Source organism: Ranitomeya imitator, chromosome 3, assembly GCF_032444005.1.
Source record: "Ranitomeya imitator isolate aRanImi1 chromosome 3, aRanImi1.pri, whole genome shotgun sequence".
NCBI lineage: Eukaryota > Metazoa > Chordata > Amphibia > Anura > Dendrobatidae > Ranitomeya > Ranitomeya imitator.
This window is the reverse complement of record NC_091284.1, coordinates 611,078,991-611,099,801: the sequence shown is the minus strand read 5'-3', so window position 1 is coordinate 611,099,801 and position 20,811 is coordinate 611,078,991.

Genomic DNA, 20,811 nt, shown 5'->3' with positions numbered 1-20,811 from the left:
ATGTCACATCCTCTGGGTGGTTTTACATTTATATGCAAATTCTGTGAAATGCAAACATTTTTGGAAACTAGCAATTATGCTCCACTTTCATTTAAGAGTCAACCATGTATGCTAAACAAAATGAAATTCCAGAGCACAAAAATTCTTCAAATCATTTTATTTTATGCATCGCACAATGATGAAGGGCTGGCATATGACATCTACCTAAAGGCACATGTCTATGTTTTTCACAGCCATAGTATGATAATCAAATAATAAATGAAAAAGCTGAAAACATAAGAACTCCAATTAGAGGAAAATCTATTGCATTTCTCATATGTGCTGGCAGGGAATGTGCTGCAGAGCACTGAAGTATTAACTTCATTATTGAAGTGACTAATTTCTGAATTGGCTGCTTTGCTCATACTAGTTATTGATTAAAGTATTTATAGAAGTATAACCAGGTTCATTATTTTGCCACACTGTTGAAGAACAATTTGTAAAATAAAAGCTTGGTGTTCAGGAAATAGCTCCATTAGTGTCAGGTCCATTTTAAAGCATGAAACTTTTCTATCACAGTACTGTTTGATTCCTCGTTGTTAAATGTCTTCTTCAGTATTGCGAGGTGACTGGATTCTCTCTCTATGTGGAGGGGTATTGGACCTACTATAATTAAAACACCTGAAGCTAGGGGGCGGGGAGTGCACGATCAGAAGGCTAGAGAATACATTTCAAAAACCTGACCTGCACATCCAAACATAGACTGAGTGTGAACAGGTGCTGAACCCAGAGTCGCCAACTCGTATATAGTTAAATAAATAGGGCAGCACACTGCAGCGCCAAAACATGCAAACTTGAAAAAACGAAATTTGAACTGCATTACTGCACTAGAAATATGAAAAATGAGAGCTTTTAGCGCACAAAAATGGCCAATTTTATGTGTACCTCGTAGCCACGTTAAGGCATCTCTCTTATACGAGGTCCTACGCTTGACCTACCTCACTGAGAATAAACGTCTCCATCTGAATGGGTACATGTAAAAACCTCTTCTTGGACTCAAATTCTCTCTCTATGTGGAGGGGTATTGGACCTACTATAATTAAAACACCTGAAGCTAGGAGGCGGGGAGTGCACGATCAGAAGGCTAGAGAATACATTTCAAAAACCTGACCTGCACATCCAAACATAGACTGAGTGTGAACAGGTGCTGAACCCAGAGTCGCCAACTCGTATATAGTTAAATAAATAGGGCAGCACACTGCAGCGCCAAAACATGCAAACTTGAAAAAACGAAATTTGAACTGCATTACTGCACTAGAAATATGAAAAATGAGAGCTTTTAGCGCACAAAAATGGCCAATTTTATGTGTACCTCGTAGCCACGTTAAGGCATCTCTCTTATACGAGGTCCTACGCTTGACCTACCTCACTGAGAATAAACGTCTCCATCTGAATGGGTACATGTAAAAACCTCTTCTTGGACTCAAATTCTCTCTCTATGTGGAGGGGTATTGGACCTACTATAATTAAAACACCTGAAGCTAGGAGGCGGGGAGTGCACGATCAGAAGGCTAGAGAATACATTTCAAAAACCTGACCTGCACATCCAAACATAGACTGAGTGTGAACAGGTGCTGAACCCAGAGTCGCCAACTCGTATATAGTTAAATAAATAGGGCAGCACACTGCAGCGCCAAAACATGCAAACTTGAAAAAACGAAATTTGAACTGCATTACTGCACTAGAAATATGAAAAATGAGAGCTTTTAGCGCACAAAAATGGCCAATTTTATGTGTACCTCGTAGCCACGTTAAGGCATCTCTCTTATACGAGGTCCTACGCTTGACCTACCTCACTGAGAATAAACGTCTCCATCTGAATGGGTACATGTAAAAACCTCTTCTTGGACTCAAATTCTCTCTCTATGTGGAGGGGTATTGGACCTACTATAATTAAAACACCTGAAGCTAGGAGGCGGGGAGTGCACGATCAGAAGGCTAGAGAATACATTTCAAAAACCTGACCTGCACATCCAAACATAGACTGAGTGTGAACAGGTGCTGAACCCAGAGTCGCCAACTCGTATATAGTTAAATAAATAGGGCAGCACACTGCAGCGCCAAAACATGCAAACTTGAAAAAACGAAATTTGAACTGCATTACTGCACTAGAAATATGAAAAATGAGAGCTTTTAGCGCACAAAAATGGCCAATTTTATGTGTACCTCGTAGCCACGTTAAGGCATCTCTCTTATACGAGGTCCTATGCTTGACCTACCTCACTGAGAATAAACGTCTCCATCTGAATGGGTACATGTAAAAACCTCTTCTTGGACTCAAATTCTCTCTCTATGTGGAGGGGTATTGGACCTACTATAATTAAAACACCTGAAGCTAGGAGGCGGGGAGTGCACGATCAGAAGGCTAGAGAATACATTTCAAAAACCTGACCTGCACATCCAAACATAGACTGAGTGTGAACAGGTGCTGAACCCAGAGTCGCCAACTCGTATATAGTTAAATAAATAGGGCAGCACACTGCAGCGCCAAAACATGCAAACTTGAAAAAACGAAATTTGAACTGCATTACTGCACTAGAAATATGAAAAATGAGAGCTTTTAGCGCACAAAAATGGCCAATTTTATGTGTACCTCGTAGCCACGTTAAGGCATCTCTCTTATACGAGGTCCTACGCTTGACCTACCTCACTGAGAATAAACGTCTCCATCTGAATGGGTACATGTAAAAACCTCTTCTTGGACTCAAATTCTCTCTCTATGTGGAGGGGTATTGGACCTACTATAATTAAAACACCTGAAGCTAGGAGGCGGGGAGTGCACGATCAGAAGGCTAGAGAATACATTTCAAAAACCTGACCTGCACATCCAAACATAGACTGAGTGTGAACAGGTGCTGAACCCAGAGTCGCCAACTCGTATATAGTTAAATAAATAGGGCAGCACACTGCAGCGCCAAAACATGCAAACTTGAAAAAACGAAATTTGAACTGCATTACTGCACTAGAAATATGAAAAATGAGAGCTTTTAGCGCACAAAAATGGCCAATTTTATGTGTACCTCGTAGCCACGTTAAGGCATCTCTCTTATACGAGGTCCTACGCTTGACCTACCTCACTGAGAATAAACGTCTCCATCTGAATGGGTACATGTAAAAACCTCTTCTTGGACTCAAATTCTCTCTCTATGTGGAGGGGTATTGGACCTACTATAATTAAAACACCTGAAGCTAGGAGACGGGGAGTGCACGATCAGAAGGCTAGAGAATACATTTCAAAAACCTGACCTGCACATCCAAACATAGACTGAGTGTGAACAGGTGCTGAACCCAGAGTCGCCAACTCGTATATAGTTAAATAAATAGGGCAGCACACTGCAGCGCCAAAACATGCAAACTTGAAAAAACGAAATTTGAACTGCATTACTGCACTAGAAATATGAAAAATGAGAGCTTTTAGCGCACAAAAATGGCCAATTTTATGTGTACCTCGTAGCCACGTTAAGGCATCTCTCTTATACGAGGTCCTACGCTTGACCTACCTCACTGAGAATAAACGTCTCCATCTGAATGGGTACATGTAAAAACCTCTTCTTGGACTCAAATTCTCTCTCTATGTGGAGGGGTATTGGACCTACTATAATTAAAACACCTGAAGCTAGGAGGCGGGGAGTGCACGATCAGAAGGCTAGAGAATACATTTCAAAAACCTGACCTGCACATCCAAACATAGACTGAGTGTGAACAGGTGCTGAACCCAGAGTCGCCAACTCGTATATAGTTAAATAAATAGGGCAGCACACTGCAGCGCCAAAACATGCAAACTTGAAAAAACGAAATTTGAACTGCATTACTGCACTAGAAATATGAAAAATGAGAGCTTTTAGCGCACAAAAATGGCCAATTTTATGTGTACCTCGTAGCCACGTTAAGGCATCTCTCTTATACGAGGTCCTATGCTTGACCTACCTCACTGAGAATAAACGTCTCCATCTGAATGGGTACATGTAAAAACCTCTTCTTGGACTCAAATTCTCTCTCTATGTGGAGGGGTATTGGACCTACTATAATTAAAACACCTGAAGCTAGGAGGCGGGGAGTGCACGATCAGAAGGCTAGAGAATACATTTCAAAAACCTGACCTGCACATCCAAACATAGACTGAGTGTGAACAGGTGCTGAACCCAGAGTCGCCAACTCGTATATAGTTAAATAAATAGGGCAGCACACTGCAGTGCCAAAACATGCAAACTTGAAAAAACGAAATTTGAACTGCATTACTGCACTAGAAATATGAAAAATGAGAGCTTTTAGCGCACAAAAATGGCCAATTTTATGTGTACCTCGTAGCCACGTTAAGGCATCTCTCTTATACGAGGTCCTACGCTTGACCTACCTCACTGAGAATAAACGTCTCCATCTGAATGGGTACATGTAAAAACCTCTTCTTGGACTCAAATTCTCTCTCTATGTGGAGGGGTATTGGACCTACTATAATTAAAACACCTGAAGCTAGGAGGCGGGGAGTGCACGATCAGAAGGCTAGAGAATACATTTCAAAAACCTGACCTGCACATCCAAACATAGACTGAGTGTGAACAGGTGCTGAACCCAGAGTCGCCAACTCGTATATAGTTAAATAAATAGGGCAGCACACTGCAGCGCCAAAACATGCAAACTTGAAAAAACGAAATTTGAACTGCATTACTGCACTAGAAATATGAAAAATGAGAGCTTTTAGCGCACAAAAATGGCCAATTTTATGTGTACCTCGTAGCCACGTTAAGGCATCTCTCTTATACGAGGTCCTACGCTTGACCTACCTCACTGAGAATAAACGTCTCCATCTGAATGGGTACATGTAAAAACCTCTTCTTGGACTCAAATTCTCTCTCTATGTGGAGGGGTATTGGACCTACTATAATTAAAACACCTGAAGCTAGGAGACGGGGAGTGCACGATCAGAAGGCTAGAGAATACATTTCAAAAACCTGACCTGCACATCCAAACATAGACTGAGTGTGAACAGGTGCTGAACCAAGAGTCGCCAACTCGTATATAGTTAAATAAATAGGGCAGCACACTGCAGCGCCAAAACATGCAAACTTGAAAAAACGAAATTTGAACTGCATTACTGCACTAGAAATATGAAAAATGAGAGCTTTTAGCGCACAAAAATGGCCAATTTTATGTGTACCTCGTAGCCACGTTAAGGCATCTCTCTTATACGAGGTCCTACGCTTGACCTACCTCACTGAGAATAAACGTCTCCATCTGAATGGGTACATGTAAAAACCTCTTCTTGGACTCAAATTCTCTCTCTATGTGGAGGGGTATTGGACCTACTATAATTAAAACACCTGAAGCTAGGAGGCGGGGAGTGCACGATCAGAAGGCTAGAGAATACATTTCAAAAACCTGACCTGCACATCCAAACATAGACTGAGTGTGAACAGGTGCTGAACCCAGAGTCGCCAACTCGTATATAGTTAAATAAATAGGGCAGCACACTGCAGCGCCAAAACATGCAAACTTGAAAAAACGAAATTTGAACTGCATTACTGCACTAGAAATATGAAAAATGAGAGCTTTTAGCGCACAAAAATGGCCAATTTTATGTGTACCTCGTAGCCACGTTAAGGCATCTCTCTTATACGAGGTCCTACGCTTGACCTACCTCACTGAGAATAAACGTCTCCATCTGAATGGGTACATGTAAAAACCTCTTCTTGGACTCAAATTCTCTCTCTATGTGGACGGGTATTGGACCTACTATAATTAAAACACCTGAAGCTAGGAGGCGGGGAGTGCACGATCAGAAGGCTAGAGAATACATTTCAAAAACCTGACCTGCACATCCAAACATAGACTGAGTGTGAACAGGTGCTGAACCCAGAGTCGCCAACTCGTATATAGTTAAATAAATAGGGCAGCACACTGCAGCGCCAAAACATGCAAACTTGAAAAAACGAAATTTGAACTGCATTACTGCACTAGAAATATGAAAAATGAGAGCTTTTAGCGCACAAAAATGGCCAATTTTATGTGTACCTCGTAGCCACGTTAAGGCATCTCTCTTATACGAGGTCCTACGCTTGACCTACCTCACTGAGAATAAACGTCTCCATCTGAATGGATACATGTAAAAACCTCTTCTTGGACTCAAATTCTCTCTCTATGTGGAGGGGTATTGGACCTACTATAATTAAAACACCTGAAGCTAGGGGGCGGGGAGTGCACGATCAGAAGGCTAGAGAATACATTTCAAAAACCTGACCTGCACATCCAAACATAGACTGAGTGTGAACAGGTGCTGAACCCAGAGTCGCCAACTCGTATATAGTTAAATAAATAGGGCAGCACACTGCAGCGCCAAAACATGCAAACTTGAAAAAACGAAATTTGAACTGCATTACTGCACTAGAAATATGAAAAATGAGAGCTTTTAGCGCACAAAAATGGCCAATTTTATGTGTACCTCGTAGCCACGTTAAGGCATCTCTCTTATACGAGGTCCTACGCTTGACCTACCTCACTGAGAATAAACGTCTCCATCTGAATGGGTACATGTAAAAACCTCTTCTTGGACTCAAATTCTCTCTCTATGTGGAGGGGTATTGGACCTACTATAATTAAAACACCTGAAGCTAGGAGGCGGGGAGTGCACGATCAGAAGGCTAGAGAATACATTTCAAAAACCTGACCTGCACATCCAAACATAGACTGAGTGTGAACAGGTGCTGAACCCAGAGTCGCCAACTCGTATATAGTTAAATAAATAGGGCAGCACACTGCAGCGCCAAAACATGCAAACTTGAAAAAACGAAATTTGAACTGCATTACTGCACTAGAAATATGAAAAATGAGAGCTTTTAGCGCACAAAAATGGCCAATTTTATGTGTACCTCGTAGCCACGTTAAGGCATCTCTCTTATACGAGGTCCTACGCTTGACCTACCTCACTGAGAATAAACGTCTCCATCTGAATGGGTACATGTAAAAACCTCTTCTTGGACTCAAATTCTCTCTCTATGTGGAGGGGTATTGGACCTACTATAATTAAAACACCTGAAGCTAGGAGGCGGGGAGTGCACGATCAGAAGGCTAGAGAATACATTTCAAAAACCTGACCTGCACATCCAAACATAGACTGAGTGTGAACAGGTGCTGAACCCAGAGTCGCCAACTCGTATATAGTTAAATAAATAGGGCAGCACACTGCAGCGCCAAAACATGCAAACTTGAAAAAACTAAATTTGAACTGCATTACTGCACTAGAAATATGAAAAATGAGAGCTTTTAGCGCACAAAAATGGCCAATTTTATGTGTACCTCGTAGCCACGTTAAGGCATCTCTCTTATACGAGGTCCTACGCTTGACCTACCTCACTGAGAATAAACGTCTCCATCTGAATGGGTACATGTAAAAACCTCTTCTTGGACTCAAATTCTCTCTCTATGTGGAGGGGTATTGGACCTACTATAATTAAAACACCTGAAGCTAGGGGGCGGGGAGTGCACGATCAGAAGGCTAGAGAATACATTTCAAAAACCTGACCTGCACATCCAAACATAGACTGAGTGTGAACAGGTGCTGAACCCAGAGTCGCCAACTCGTATATAGTTAAATAAATAGGGCAGCACACTGCAGCGCCAAAACATGCAAACTTGAAAAAACGAAATTTGAACTGCATTACTGCACTAGAAATATGAAAAATGAGAGCTTTTAGCGCACAAAAATGGCCAATTTTATGTGTACCTCGTAGCCACGTTAAGGCATCTCTCTTATACGAGGTCCTACGCTTGACCTACCTCACTGAGAATAAACGTCTCCATCTGAATGGGTACATGTAAAAACCTCTTCTTGGACTCAAATTCTCTCTCTATGTGGAGGGGTATTGGACCTACTATAATTAAAACACCTGAAGCTAGGAGGCGGGGAGTGCACGATCAGAAGGCTAGAGAATACATTTCAAAAACCTGACCTGCACATCCAAACATAGACTGAGTGTGAACAGGTGCTGAACCCAGAGTCGCCAACTCGTATATAGTTAAATAAATAGGGCAGCACACTGCAGCGCCAAAACATGCAAACTTGAAAAAACGAAATTTGAACTGCATTACTGCACTAGAAATATGAAAAATGAGAGCTTTTAGCGCACAAAAATGGCCAATTTTATGTGTACCTCGTAGCCACATTAAGGCATCTCTCTTATACGAGGTCCTACGCTTGACCTACCTCACTGAGAATAAACGTCTCCATCTGAATGGGTACATGTAAAAACCTCTTCTTGGACTCAAATTCTCTCTCTATGTGGAGGGGTATTGGACCTACTATAATTAAAACACCTGAAGCTAGGAGGCGGGGAGTGCACGATCAGAAGGCTAGAGAATACATTTCAAAAACCTGACCTGCACATCCAAACATAGACTGAGTGTGAACAGGTGCTGAACCCAGAGTCGCCAACTCGTATATAGTTAAATAAATAGGGCAGCACACTGCAGCGCCAAAACATGCAAACTTGAAAAAACGAAATTTGAACTGCATTACTGCACTAGAAATATGAAAAATGAGAGCTTTTAGCGCACAAAAATGGCCAATTTTATGTGTACCTCGTAGCCACGTTAAGGCATCTCTCTTATACGAGGTCCTACGCTTGACCTACCTCACTGAGAATAAACGTCTCCATCTGAATGGGTACATGTAAAAACCTCTTCTTGGACTCAAATTCTCTCTCTATGTGGAGGGGTATTGGACCTACTATAATTAAAACACCTGAAGCTAGGAGGCGGGGAGTGCACGATCAGAAGGCTAGAGAATACATTTCAAAAACCTGACCTGCACATCCAAACATAGACTGAGTGTGAACAGGTGCTGAACCCAGAGTCGCCAACTCGTATATAGTTAAATAAATAGGGCAGCACACTGCAGCGCCAAAACATGCAAACTTGAAAAAACGAAATTTGAACTGCATTACTGCACTAGAAATATGAAAAATGAGAGCTTTTAGCGCACAAAAATGGCCAATTTTATGTGTACCTCGTAGCCACGTTAAGGCATCTCTCTTATACGAGGTCCTACGCTTGACCTACCTCACTGAGAATAAACGTCTCCATCTGAATGGGTACATGTAAAAACCTCTTCTTGGACTCAAATTCTCTCTCTATGTGGAGGGGTATTGGACCTACTATAATTAAAACACCTGAAGCTAGGAGGCGGGGAGTGCACGATCAGAAGGCTAGAGAATACATTTCAAAAACCTGACCTGCACATCCAAACATAGACTGAGTGTGAACAGGTGCTGAACCCAGAGTCGCCAACTCGTATATAGTTAAATAAATAGGGCAGCACACTGCAGCGCCAAAACATGCAAACTTGAAAAAACGAAATTTGAACTGCATTACTGCACTAGAAATATGAAAAATGAGAGCTTTTAGCGCACAAAAATGGCCAATTTTATGTGTACCTCGTAGCCACGTTAAGGCATCTCTCTTATACGAGGTCCTACGCTTGACCTACCTCACTGAGAATAAACGTCTCCATCTGAATGGGTACATGTAAAAACCTCTTCTTGGACTCAAATTCTCTCTCTATGTGGAGGGGTATTGGACCTACTATAATTAAAACACCTGAAGCTAGGAGGCGGGGAGTGCACGATCAGAAGGCTAGAGAATACATTTCAAAAACCTGACCTGCACATCCAAACATAGACTGAGTGTGAACAGGTGCTGAACCCAGAGTCGCCAACTCGTATATAGTTAAATAAATAGGGCAGCACACTGCAGCGCCAAAACATGCAAACTTGAAAAAACGAAATTTGAACTGCATTACTGCACTAGAAATATGAAAAATGAGAGCTTTTAGCGCACAAAAATGGCCAATTTTATGTGTACCTCGTAGCCACGTTAAGGCATCTCTCTCATACGAGGTCCTACGCTTGACCTACCTCACTGAGAATAAACGTCTCCATCTGAATGGGTACATGTAAAAACTTCTTCTTGGACTCAAATTCTCTCTCTATGTGGAGGGGTATTGGACCTACTATAATTAAAACACCTGAAGCTAGGAGGCGGGGAGTGCACGATCAGAAGGCTAGAGAATACATTTCAAAAACCTGACCTGCACATCCAAACATAGACTGAGTGTGAACAGGTGCTGAACCCAGAGTCGCCAACTCGTATATAGTTAAATAAATAGGGCAGCACACTGCAGCGCCAAAACATGCAAACTTGAAAAAACGAAATTTGAACTGCATTACTGCACTAGAAATATGAAAAATGAGAGCTTTTAGCGCACAAAAATGGCCAATTTTATGTGTACCTCGTAGCCACGTTAAGGCATCTCTCTTATACGAGGTCCTACGCTTGACCTACCTCACTGAGAATAAACGTCTCCATCTGAATGGGTACATGTAAAAACCTCTTCTTGGACTCAAATTCTCTCTCTATGTGGAGGGGTATTGGACCTACTATAATTAAAACACCTGAAGCTAGGAGGCGGGGAGTGCACGATCAGAAGGCTAGAGAATACATTTAAAAAAACCTGACCTGCACATCCAAACATAGACTGAGTGTGAACAGGTGCTGAACCCAGAGTCGCCAACTCGTATATAGTTAAATAAATAGGGCAGCACACTGCAGCGCCAAAACATGCAAACTTGAAAAAACGAAATTTGAACTGCATTACTGCACTAGAAATATGAAAAATGAGAGCTTTTAGTGCACAAAAATGGCCAATTTTATGTGTACCTCGTAGCCACGTTAAGGCATCTCTCTTATACGAGGTCCTACGCTTGACCTACCTCACTGAGAATAAACGTCTCCATCTGAATGGGTACATGTAAAAACCTCTTCTTGGACTCAAATTCTCTCTCTATGTGGAGGGGTATTGGACCTACTATAATTAAAACACCTGAAGCTAGGGGGCGGGGAGTGCACGATCAGAAGGCTAGAGAATACATTTCAAAAACCTGACCTGCACATCCAAACATAGACTGAGTGTGAACAGGTGCTGAACCCAGAGTCGCCAACTCGTATATAGTTAAATAAATAGGGCAGCACACTGCAGCGCCAAAACATGCAAACTTGAAAAAACGAAATTTGAACTGCATTACTGCACTAGAAATATGAAAAATGAGAGCTTTTAGCGCACAAAAATGGCCAATTTTATGTGTACCTCGTAGCCACGTTAAGGCATCTCTCTTATACGAGGTCCTACGCTTGACCTACCTCACTGAGAATAAACGTCTCCATCTGAATGGGTACATGTAAAAACCTCTTCTTGGACTCAAATTCTCTCTCTATGTGGAGGGGTATTGGACCTACTATAATTAAAACACCTGAAGCTAGGAGGCGGGGAGTGCACGATCAGAAGGCTAGAGAATACATTTCAAAAACCTGACCTGCACATCCAAACATAGACTGAGTGTGAACAGGTGCTGAACCCAGAGTCGCCAACTCGTATATAGTTAAATAAATAGGGCAGCACACTGCAGCGCCAAAACATGCAAACTTGAAAAAACGAAATTTGAACTGCATTACTGCACTAGAAATATGAAAAATGAGAGCTTTTAGCGCACAAAAATGGCCAATTTTATGTGTACCTCGTAGCCACATTAAGGCATCTCTCTTATACGAGGTCCTACGCTTGACCTACCTCACTGAGAATAAACGTCTCCATCTGAATGGGTACATGTAAAAACCTCTTCTTGGACTCAAATTCTCTCTCTATGTGGAGGGGTATTGGACCTACTATAATTAAAACACCTGAAGCTAGGAGGCGGGGAGTGCACGATCAGAAGGCTAGAGAATACATTTCAAAAACCTGACCTGCACATCCAAACATAGACTGAGTGTGAACAGGTGCTGAACCCAGAGTCGCCAACTCGTATATAGTTAAATAAATAGGGCAGCACACTGCAGCGCCAAAACATGCAAACTTGAAAAAACGAAATTTGAACTGCATTACTGCACTAGAAATATGAAAAATGAGAGCTTTTAGCGCACAAAAATGGCCAATTTTATGTGTACCTCGTAGCCACGTTAAGGCATCTCTCTTATACGAGGTCCTACGCTTGACCTACCTCACTGAGAATAAACGTCTCCATCTGAATGGGTACATGTAAAAACCTCTTCTTGGACTCAAATTCTCTCTCTATGTGGAGGGGTATTGGACCTACTATAATTAAAACACCTGAAGCTAGGAGGCGGGGAGTGCACGATCAGAAGGCTAGAGAATACATTTCAAAAACCTGACCTGCACATCCAAACATAGACTGAGTGTGAACAGGTGCTGAACCCAGAGTCGCCAACTCGTATATAGTTAAATAAATAGGGCAGCACACTGCAGCGCCAAAACATGCAAACTTGAAAAAACGAAATTTGAACTGCATTACTGCACTAGAAATATGAAAAATGAGAGCTTTTAGCGCACAAAAATGGCCAATTTTATGTGTACCTCGTAGCCACGTTAAGGCATCTCTCTTATACGAGGTCCTACGCTTGACCTACCTCACTGAGAATAAACGTCTCCATCTGAATGGGTACATGAAAAAACCTCTTCTTGGACTCAAATTCTCTCTCTATGTGGAGGGGTATTGGACCTACTATAATTAAAACACCTGAAGCTAGGAGGCGGGGAGTGCACGATCAGAAGGCTAGAGAATACATTTCAAAAACCTGACCTGCACATCCAAACATAGACTGAGTGTGAACAGGTGCTGAACCCAGAGTCGCCAACTCGTATATAGTTAAATAAATAGGGCAGCACACTGCAGCGCCAAAACATGCAAACTTGAAAAAACGAAATTTGAACTGCATTACTGCACTAGAAATATGAAAAATGAGAGCTTTTAGCGCACAAAAATGGCCAATTTTATGTGTACCTCGTAGCCACGTTAAGGCATCTCTCTCATACGAGGTCCTACGCTTGACCTACCTCACTGAGAATAAACGTCTCCATCTGAATGGGTACATGTAAAAACTTCTTCTTGGACTCAAATTCTCTCTCTATGTGGAGGGGTATTGGACCTACTATAATTAAAACACCTGAAGCTAGGAGGCGGGGAGTGCACGATCAGAAGGCTAGAGAATACATTTCAAAAACCTGACCTGCACATCCAAACATAGACTGAGTGTGAACAGGTGCTGCACCAAGAGTCGCCAACTCGTATATAGTTAAATAAATAGGGCAGCACACTGCAGCGCCAAAACATGCAAACTTGAAAAAACGAAATTTGAACTGCATTACTGCACTAGAAATATGAAAAATGAGAGCTTTTAGCGCACAAAAATGGCCAATTTTATGTGTACCTCGTAGCCACGTTAAGGCATCTCTCTTATACGAGGTCCTACGCTTGACCTACCTCACTGAGAATAAACGTCTCCATCTGAATGGGTACATGTAAAAACCTCTTCTTGGACTCAAATTCTCTCTCTATGTGGAGGGGTATTGGACCTACTATAATTAAAACACCTGAAGCTAGGAGGCGGGGAGTGCACGATCAGAAGGCTAGAGAATACATTTAAAAAAACCTGACCTGCACATCCAAACATAGACTGAGTGTGAACAGGTGCTGAACCCAGAGTCGCCAACTCGTATATAGTTAAATAAATAGGGCAGCACACTGCAGCGCCAAAACATGCAAACTTGAAAAAACGAAATTTGAACTGCATTACTGCACTAGAAATATGAAAAATGAGAGCTTTTAGCGCACAAAAATGGCCAATTTTATGTGTACCTCGTAGCCACGTTAAGGCATCTCTCTTATACGAGGTCCTACGCTTGACCTACCTCACTGAGAATAAACGTCTCCATCTGAATGGGTACATGTAAAAAGCTCTCATTTTTCATATTTCTAGTGCAGTAATGCAGTTCAAATTTCATTTTTTCAAGTTTGCATGTTTTGGCGCTGCAGTGTGCTGCCCTATTTATTTAACTATATACGAGTTGGCGACTCTGGGTTCAGCACCTGTTCACACTCAGTCTATGTTTGGATGTGCAGGTCAGGTTTTTGAAATGTATTCTCTAGCCTTCTGATCGTGCACTCCCCGCCTCCTAGCTTCAGGTGTTTTAATTATAGTAGGTCCAATACCCCTCCACATAGAGAGAGAATTTGAGTCCAAGAAGAGATTTTTACATGTACCCATACAGATGGAGACGTTTATTCTCAGTGAGGTAGGTCAAGCGTAGGACCTCGTATAAGAGAGATGCCTTAACGTGGCTACAAGGTACACATAAAATTGGCCATTTTTGTGCGCTAAAAGCTCTCATTTTTCATATTTCTAGTGCAGTAATGCAGTTCAAATTTCGTTTTTTCAAGTTTGCATGTTTTGGCGCTGCAGTGTGCTGCCCTATTTATTTAACTATATACGAGTTGGCGACTCTGGGTTCAGCACCTGTTCACACTCAGTCTATGTTTGGATGTGCAGGTCAGGTTTTTGAAAATTTAATTAGAAGTGAGCTTACTAGTAGCTGGCAGTAGTGAAGTGATGTCACAGGAAGCAGAGTCACTGCTTCAGTAGGCGAGCGGCAGTAGGAGTAGGGTTAGGACTTTTGGATTTAGGCATTTCTTTCTGGCTGGTATGTAACCCCTCCTCATGTACAGCACCATGGAATCAATGGTACTATATAAATAAATAAATAAATAATAATAATAATAATAATAATTATGCATTGTGCTATCCGGCCAGTTTATTGACTTTGAAAACAGAGGGGGAAAACCTATGCAAAGAGATTAAATAATCATGTAATGCTACTTGACCTCATCTCCATTTTTATCCTTTATGTAAATACCGAATGAGGGTCACTTGTTATGAATAAAAATAGGTTACATGCCTCTATAGAGAGAGACAGAGAGAGAGAGACAGCCATGGATTCTGCCAAGACATCTAAACATCCAGGGGACCCTACAGGACTGCTTGAAATATATCATGGCTCCAACACGAGGGACATGGATCTAGATCTCAATCTGCTCATGTGCCACCTTTGCTGAAGCCCACTGCATGGATATCATTGGGAAAATGGATTCCGCTCCCACGCTGTGTCTGTACATTATTAGGGAAAGGGACCCTGCTCTGTCCCTAGTACTGGGGCCTTAACTACACATGGTCCCAAATGTACCTTTGAGGGTGAGGAGGTTTTGGCTACCAGCCTTACTGTTCTTCTGTTATTCATTAAGCTGTCTCCTCCCCTTACCCCAGGAGGCCTGGGACAGATATACTAGTGTATAAACATGTAAGATAGACAGGGATAACAGAAAGCAACAAACATACAAAACACTCACCAAATGAAGAGAGGTATAATGGGAAAAGTAGGAATGTACAAACCAAATGGGAATAGAACACATGCATACACGCTAAAATAGCATGCAACAATCTCAAGTAGCAGCAATGATCTCCAACTCAGCAGAGCGACTCAAAAGAACATGGAAGTAGAACTTTCACTGGCGAGGAAGAGCAGGTCTGGCCAGATTTTATAGAGATTGAAAATGACCTGGTCAGAAGTAACTGTGAGATGCTAAGTTTTTAACCAGCATAGAAAGAGTCATTAAGCTATTGAGCACCGATGAAACACAATTCATTTAATTTGAAACACAAACACAAAGGCTAAATGAAAGATCTGTGTTTCACAATATGAAGTAATTTTCTAACCCAGATCTCCCAGGAGGACGTTACCCACCCATGACATCCACTCTCCAGCACTGACATCTTCTGAGATCCTAGGCACTACAGCATCGCTCCACACCTTGTGCCACCACCGCTGTCCTCCTGAAGCAGTAACTTCACCTCCTGTGACTCCACTCCGCCGCAGAGAACCCTCAGGTAAGCTACCATTAAAAGAGAATATAAGATGCACCACCATTTTGTTTCAAAAATCTTTTTCATAATTTGCACCCCAACATTGAAGGTGTGTCATATGGTCCGATGCGTCTTAAAGTTTGCAAAATACAATATGTTTTTTCTGAAATGTTACAGCCTTTCAGAGTCAAACATACAGTTGTGCTCAAAAGTTTACATAGTAACATAGTAACATAGTTAGTAAGGCCGAAAAAAGACATTTGTCCATCCAGTTCAGCCTATATTCCATCATAATAAATACCCAGATCTACGTCCTTCTACAGAACCTAATAATTGTATGATACAATATTGTTCTGCTCCAGGAAGACATCCAGGCCTCTCTTGAACCCCTCGACTGAGTTCGCCATCACCACCTCCTCAGGCAAGCAATTCCAGATTCTCACTGCCCTAACAGTAAAGAATCCTCTTCTATGTTGGTGGAAAAACCTTCTCTCCTCCAGACGCAAAGAATGCCCCCTTGTGCCCGTCACCTTCCTTGGTATAAACAGATCCTCAGCGAGATATTTGTATTGTCCCCTTATATACTTATACATGGTTATTAGATCGCCCCTCAGTCGTCTTTTTTCTAGACTAAATAATCCTAACTTCGCTAATCTATCTGGGTATTGTAGTTCTCCCATCCCCTTTATTAATTTTGTTGCCCTCCTTTGTACTCTCTCTAGTTCCATTATATCCTTCCTGAGCACCGGTGCCCAAAACTGGACACAGTACTCCATGTGCGGTCTAACTAGGGATTTGTACAGAGGCAGTATAATGCTCTCATCATGTGTATCCAGACCTCTTTTAATGCACCCCATGATCCTGTTTGCCTTGGCAGCTGCTGCCTGGCACTGGCTGCTCCAGGTAAGTTTATCATTAACTAGGATCCCCAAGTCCTTCTCCCTGTCAGATTTACCCAGTGGTTTCCCGTTCAGTGTGTAATGGTGATATTGATTCCCTCTTCCCATGTGTATAACCTTACATTTATCATTGTTAAACCTCATCTGCCACCTTTCAGCCCAAGTTTGCAACTTATCCAGATCCATCTGTAGCAGAATACTATCTTCTCTTGTATTAACTGCTTTACATAGTTTTGTATCATCTGCAAATATTGATATTTTACTGTGTAAACCTTCTACCAGATCATTAATGAATATGTTGAAGAGAACAGGTCCCAATACTGACCCCTGCGGTACCCCACTGGTCACAGCGACCCAGTTAGAGACTATACCATTTATAACCACCCTCTGCTTTCTATCACTAAGCCAGTTACTAACCCATTTACACACATTTTCCCCCAGACCAAGCATTCTCATTTTGTGTACCAACCTCTTGTGCGGCACGGTATCAAACGCTTTGGAAAAATCGAGATATACCACGTCCAATGACTCACCGTGGTCCAGTCTATAGCTTACCTCTTCATAAAAACTGATTAGATTGGTTTGACAGGAGCGATTTCTCATAAACCCATGCTGATATGGAGTTAAACAGTTATTCTCATTGAGATAATCCAGAATAACATCCCTCAGAAACCCTTCAAATATTTTACCAACAATAGAGGTTAGACTTACTGGCCTATAATTTCCAGGTTCACTTTTAGAGCCCTTTTTGAATATTGGCACCACATTTGCTATGCGCCAATCCTGCGGAACAGACCCTGTCTCTATAGAGTCCCTAAAAATAAGAAATAATGGTTTATCTATTACATTACTTAGTTCTCTTAGTACTCGTGGGTGTATGCCATCCGGACCCGGAGATTTATCTATTTTAATCTTATTTAGCCGGTTTCGCACCTCTTCTTGGGTTAGATTGGTGACCCTTAATATAGGGTTTTCATTGTTTCTTGGGATTTCACCTAGCATTTCATTTTCCACCGTGAATACCGTGGAGAAGAAGGTGTTTAATATGTTAGCTTTTTCCTCGTCATCTACAACCATTCTTTCCTCACTATTTTTTAAGGGGCCTACATTTTCAGTTTTTATTCTTTTACTATTGATATAGTTGAAGAACAGTTTGGGATTAGTTTTACTCTCCTTAGCAATGTGCTTCTCTGTTTCCTTTTTGGCAGCTTTAATTAGTTTTTTAGATAAAGTATTTTTCTCCCTATAGTTTTTTAGAGCTTCAATGGTGCCATCCTGCTTTAATAGTGCAAATGCTTTCTTTTTACTGTTAATTGCCTGTCTTACTTCTTTGTTTAGCCACATTGGGTTTTTCCTATTTCTAGTCCTTTTATTCCCACAAGGTATAAACCGCTTACACTGCCTATTTAGGATGTTCTTAAACATTTCCCATTTATTATCTGTATTCTCATTTCTGAGGATATTGTCCCAGTCTACCAGATTAAGGGCATCTCTAATCTGTTCAAACTTTGCCTTCCTAAAGTTCAATGTTTTTGTGACTCCCTGACAAGTCCCCCTAGTGAAAGACAGGTGAAACTGCACAATATTGTGGTCGCTATTTCCTAAATGCCCAACCACCTGCAGATTTGTTATTCTGTCAGGTCTATTAGATAGTATTAGGTCTAAAAGTGCTGCTCCTCTGGTTGGATTCTGCACCAATTGTGAAAGATAATTTTTCTTGGTTATTAGCAGAAACCTGTTGCCTTTATGGGTTTCACAGGTTTCTGTTTCCCAGTTAATATCCGGGTAGTTAAAGTCCCCCATAACCAGGACCTCATTATGGGTTGCAGCTTCATCTATCTGCTTTAGAAGTAGACTTTCCATGCTTTCTGTTATATTTGGGGGTTTGTAACAGACCCCAATGAGAATTTTGTTACCATTTTTCCCTCCATGAATTTCAACCCATATGGACTCGACATCCTCATTCCCTTCGCTAATATCCTCCCTTAAAGTGGACTTTAGACAAGACTTTACATAGAGACAAACCCCTCCTCCTCTCCGATTTTTACGATCCTTTCTAAACAGACTGTAACCCTGTAAGTTAACTGCCCAGTCATAGCTTTCATCTAACCATGTCTCGGTTATTCCCACTATGTCAAAGTTACCTGTAGATATTTCTGCTTCTAGTTCTTCCATCTTGTTTGTCAGGCTTCTGGCGTTTGCGAGCATGCAGTTTAGAGGATTTTGTTTTGTTCCAATCTCCTCACTGTGGATTGTTTTAGAAATGTTCTTACCTCCCTTCTGAGTATGTTTTCCTGGGTCGTCTTTGTTCGAGTCTAATGTTTTTCTTCCCGTCCCCTCTTCTTCTAGTTTAACGCCCTCCTGATGAGTGTAGCGAGTCTTCTGGCGAATGTGTGTTTCCCAGGTTTGTTGAGGTGTAGTCCGTCTCTGGCGAGGAGTCCATCATACCAGTAATTCACACCGTGGTCCAGGAATCCAAATCCTTGTTGTCTGCACCATCGTCTTAGCCAGTTGTTTGCATCAAGGATCCTGTTCCATCTCCTGGTGCCATGCCCGTCTACTGGAAGGATAGAAGAAAAAACTACCTGTGCATCCAGTTCCTTTACTTTCTTCCCCAACTCTTCAAAGTCGTTGCAGATTGTCGGTAGGTCCTTCCTTGCCGTGTCATTGGTGCCAACATGTATCAGAAGAAATGGGTGGACGTCCTTGGAGCTGAAGAGCTTTGGTATCCTATCGGTCACATCCTTGATCATCGCACCTGGAAGGCAGCATACTTCTCTTGCAGTTATGTCCGGTCTGCAGATGGCTGCTTCGGTGCCTCTCAGTAGTGAGTCTCCCACCACCACCACTCTTCGTTGCTTCTTGGCTGTACTTTTTGCTGTCACTTGTTGCTGTGTGCCCTTTTCTTTTTTGCTTGCTGGTATTGCTTCATTCTTAGGTGTGCCATCTTCATCCTCTACAAAGATTTGATATCGGTTCTTCAGTTGTGTGGTTGGTGATTTCTCCATGGTCTTCTTGCTTCTTTTGGTCACATGCTTCCACTCATCTGCTTTTGGAGGTTCTCTGACACTTTTTGCACCTTCTGTGACCAGTAGAGATGCTTCTGTTCTGTCTAGAAAGTCTTCATTCTCTTTGATGAGTTTCAAAGTTGCTATTCTTTCTTCCAGACCCCGCACCTTTTCTTCTAAAAGGGCCACTAGTCTACACTTCTGACAGGTGAAATTTAATTCTTCTTCTGGTCGATCTGTGAACATGTAGCACATGCTGCAGCTCACCATGTAGGTTGTCACATCTGCCATGTTGCTCCTAGATCCTGCTGACTTGCTGTGTGTTTTCCTTCTTGTGTAATCTACTCAGCCAAGCTCTCTTGCAATAATGTCCTACAGGCAAAAATTTGCGCGCCGTAAGGCTGTACCCAACGATCTTCTAGCTTAGGGAGACTTCGCTTCTCCCAGAAGGCACCTGGAATATGCAAATTAGCCTCCTGAAGCTTGAATCCCTGGTTTGGTGATGCTTTCGAAGCAGCTGGTCCCGGCTGTACCCAACGATCTTCTAGCTTAGGGAGACTTCGCTTCTCCCAGAAGGCACCTGGAATATGCAAATTAGCCTCCTGAAGCTTGAATCCCTGGTTACCCCGGTAGAATTTTTCCTTTCTTGGCCTTTTTTTCAGAGAATATGAATGATAACACCAAAAGTTTTTCTCCACTCATGGTTAGTGGTTGGGTGAAGCCATTTATTGTCATACTACTGTGTTTTCTCTTTTTAAATCATAATGACAACTCACAACATTCAAATGACCCTGATCAAAAGTTCACATACCCTGATGATTTTGGCCTGATAACATGCACAGAAGTTGACACAAATGGGTTTGAATGGTATTGGCTACCAAAGATAAGGAAAATTGTTCAGAATGCAAAGAAAAATCCACAAATAGCATCAGCTAAAATACTGGACTCTCTGAAAACTAGTGGTGTTGCTGTTTCAAGATGCAGAATGAGGAGGCATTGAGCTGCATGGTCGAGTTGCGAGAAGAAAGCCAATACTGCCGAATGCCACAAAATATCTCGCCTACAATATGCAAAACAGCACAGAAACAAGCCTCAAAAGTGATGAGACC